Source organism: Zingiber officinale, chromosome 1B, assembly GCF_018446385.1.
Source record: "Zingiber officinale cultivar Zhangliang chromosome 1B, Zo_v1.1, whole genome shotgun sequence".
Taxonomy (NCBI): Eukaryota; Viridiplantae; Streptophyta; class Magnoliopsida; order Zingiberales; family Zingiberaceae; genus Zingiber; species Zingiber officinale.
Window position 1 is genome coordinate 39,369,356 of NC_055986.1, and position 3,946 is coordinate 39,373,301.

The 3,946-nt window shown below is 35.3% G+C and overlaps 1 long non-coding RNA gene across 1 annotated transcript; it reads right to left on the reverse strand.

Annotated features, from left to right (window-relative positions):
• Window positions 1-1,151: 1,151 nt before the first annotated feature.
• On the reverse strand, window positions 1,152-2,683 carry LOC122052852. The gene is made up of 3 exons (XR_006132129.1): window positions 2,433-2,683; window positions 1,550-1,620; window positions 1,152-1,440 (listed from the first exon to the last, which is right to left on the reverse strand). It is a non-coding gene; the product is annotated as an uncharacterized LOC122052852 (long non-coding RNA).
• Between the last annotated feature and the right edge of the window lie 1,263 nt (window positions 2,684-3,946).

Consider the following 3,946-nt stretch of genomic DNA (forward strand, 5'->3'; position numbering starts at 1 on the left):
TTGTCTTCTTTTCAAATTTGTCCCTTTCTTCTTTTTCCTTAGCGTTCTTTTCTCGTTGCAGTCTTTGACCAAACCTCACGTTTACCGCTTTCCGGCGATCCCCTTTCTTGCTTCCAGTAAGTAACTTGCTGTTTCGTTAATCTTTACTTCTGTCTATGGCTGAGGAATAGATTACTCCTTGGTATGTTCAAATTTCCTCTTCCTTTGATAAAAATGTTAGGGTTACTATCTGCCATCAATATGAAATCCCTAGAGAATATAACATCTTAATCCCAAAACCAGATGATCATCCTCATCGTCCTCCTGCTAAATGCGTGACTTTTTTCAAGGATCAATTGATAGGGGATTTACGGTTTCCCATTCCTCCTTTTCTAATTGATGTAAGTCAGTATTTTGATATTCCTTTACAACAATTTGCGCCTAACGCCTTTCGTTATCTGTGCGACACCTACATGCTATTTCGTTTATTAAATATCCCTCCTACTCCTCAAAATTTTTTCATATTTTCTTATCCAAAGTGTTCGGAGCCCGGTGTTTTCCTTTTCCAATCCCGGACTAAGATGGTCCTTTTTGAGGATATGCCCTTGTCTCCTTCATCACTTCTTTGTTCCGCACCAAGTAGATATCGGTATCTTCAAATTTCAATCTCGCCCTAAGGCTATTTTGTTCAACCGAATTCCTCCTCAAGGGGAATGACATCACAAATTTTTCTTTATGCGTCTCCCTTCTCCTCCCCCTTTTCCTATCCAATGGGTATATGATCTACCACTACAAGAAAAAAGCCTAACAACAACGGTTTTTCATTGTTGTCGTAGCCCCTTTCGGACTGTTGTTAAAGGCCGTGTTGTTAAAATGGTGCCCAAAGACAACAGTTTTTAACCATTGTCTTTGAAGGCAAAGACAACAGTTTTACAACGGTGAAAAACCGTTGTCTTTTCCTTCAAAGACAACAGTTTTTCACCGTTGTCTTTTAGCGTCTACCTTTAATAACAGGGTCTTCAACAACAGTTTTAAACTATCTACGACAACGGTGAAAAACCGTTGTCTTTTTTAGATAAAAAATAAAAAAAATTAATACACAATTTTTCAATATTATAAATCATTCAAAATATTAAATTTCAAAATAAAATTTAATATACAATTTTCTAACATTCAAAAATAATATCTATAACATTCTGAAGAAATTTCATAAGCAACCAACAAAATTTCATAAGCAACCAACAAAATGATAACACTATTAAAACAAAGGTAGAACAATATAACACGAGATTTTCTAATCTGTTTTGACTGTTGAACTTTTGCTCCTAATCTGTTTCAAAGACCGTAGCGCTGCTACGGTGCTCTTCATGTATAAGCTCTGCATATATTTAATCTCCTCCAACTCCGGAACCCTCCCACCTGATTGTGCTGGCTTTGGCACTCCATTTTGTCCGTCGCATTCTGCTGAAATTGATAGGTTGTTGCTGGGGAAGAGGTGGTCGAGCATAGCCACACACTCCTTTACGAGTTTGTATAGGAGATCAGTTGTAAAGAATGGCTGCTGTAGCACCTTTTCGATGAAGGGCTGCCTGATAAGTGCTCCTGTTCTCTTGTCATACTTCTTCAGTATTTTCACTAGACCTGAATTCATCACAACAAGAATAATAAACCATCTAAATGAGTGCACAAATTTAAAAAAAAAGAACCAGAAGAAAGGACAGAACAGTTAATCAATAACACTCAAATAATTGTAAACTATAATTAGGCTCTGATCATGACTATGCTAACATGAGTTTCCTTGTTAACAAATTAAGAAATAATGGTTTGGAGAAATTAACAAACAAGACATGTAATATCTAAAACAAATGGGAGAGTTTGATACCTAAATAAAATCAACCTTGTTCAGTCAATGTAAAATCAGTTAAACTGCATTGGTAGTAGGCAAATAACATAAAATTTTCTGTTGTGGAAGTTATAATGAGAGTGGATTGATTGTTTCACTAATGACAAGAGAAATATTACTGTGTGATTTGAAGAAGAAATCCAAACATCTATTCTGCTGAATGCTAATTTATCATAATCTAGCAAAACAAATTTACCAAGCTACTCCAACGCCCTTCTTAATCAATCTGATCAATTAGTAAATATGATTGTAGAATAAAACCCATAAATTGCCTCTGAAGCGAAAGTGCTAAGTTTATACTGGACTGAATGTAATTCATATACCATATGGATTGTTTGCAATGAAAATTACAAGCTCCAAAAAAAAAAACAAAGGTTTGGAACATAAAGGGATATCAATCCATCACAACTTAGATTGTTTGGAGGATCCACAGAAGTGTATTAATTTACATGTTAGAATACTGAAAATAAGCTACAGTGAAATCTTTAATGTGTACCATGGACTACATAAGAATAGATCAAGAAAAAGTTGAATTCTTACGGAAACCTACCCGTGTAGTTAATTACGTGATCTTCTCCTTAGCCTTTACTTTCTTTTGAACATTCTTCCTTGATAGTGATCTTCAAAATTATATTAATTGTCAAGATGCATGCTATAAAACTGTTCAAACAATCACTTAGATAAAGCACAAACAATCTCTTTGTTTGTGCTTCAAGATCCTACAAAGATTGAATTGCACATGGCAAAGATGTCGTCAGCCTGCAAACTTCTCGCTTAAATCAATTTTCAAACATGAAATACTAGTAGCGATATTGAACTATTTTTCTAGTTGTCAGTCTTTCTTGCAAAGGATGCAGTTTAATTTTCATTGACAGATAACATGTTGCATAAATACTTGACTAGCTGTAATATGAGTATGAAGTACTCGGAGATTAACTGTTGGAGTTATCTTTCAAATGTCGAATTAATGGAGAAGGACCTAACCTATCATAGTTTTCAAATAAAATATCTCAATAACCTGGGAAATGATGGGATAAAATGATTATCACGGCAATTTATATTAAACAAAAATGATATTCCTACTTACATTGAAGGATAAGCCTATGAGTTTTTTTAATTAGATGATGATGCAGATTGACTGCCTTTTGTTTCCTTAACATTCTCTTTCATATCAGGACAATCTTCATTTTTTGGGTTCAAGGTACTTGAATCCATCTTCTGGACATCCTCTTTTGTGTATATAAAAATCTGACGGACCATAGCACAAAATTCCCTGCAGAAAATTATACAACACCAGTTGTCAACATATCCACTTTATACATAGAAAATGGAAGATATATATACATAAGAGAAGAACATTAGGAATGTAGAAGCATGCTTACTGCCAAGGGTCATCTCCAACAAGCATCATATCATCCTCATTATCAGTAAATACAATCATCCAATTTTTATTTAGAGCCATCAATTCTCCTTTGAATTTAAATAGCTGATCTAACTCCTCGATTAATTGGTCATAACCATCAAACTTTGTCAAGTCAACAGATCTTCCAAGTGCAACACCTTGCTTATGAACCTGATATCAAAATGGAAACAGAATCATCTTCTCCAATAAAAAAGAGGTACATTTTATAGCATGACATTCTTGATCTACTAAGGGACTGAATGGAGATGGACACTACACATTAAGTCAAATCTGAAAATGTGATTTAAAATCATTGGATCTTGCATATATACCACAATTCAAAAAGCAAAGGAACTAGAAAGATATTAATCAGTCAGAAGCAAAGAACTAAATGGATGTTACTGCAAAAGGGAGAAATCATTTGATTTTAATGGAAGTTATCAGTTCTAGCATAGGCAGCATAAAGACTGTTGAAGAGTCACAGAGAAGTGGAGGGGATCGTCTTCGCCGTCGGCGGAGGAGGCGTCAGGGTGCTTCTCGGTGAGGGCGCGGTGGGGGAGTTGCGGCTGGCGGTTGAGAAGGCGGCATATGTTTTTTGGCCGGACGAATCTGTAATAAACGATCACACAACCAAACTCAACATTAAAGAAACCCTAAGCTAA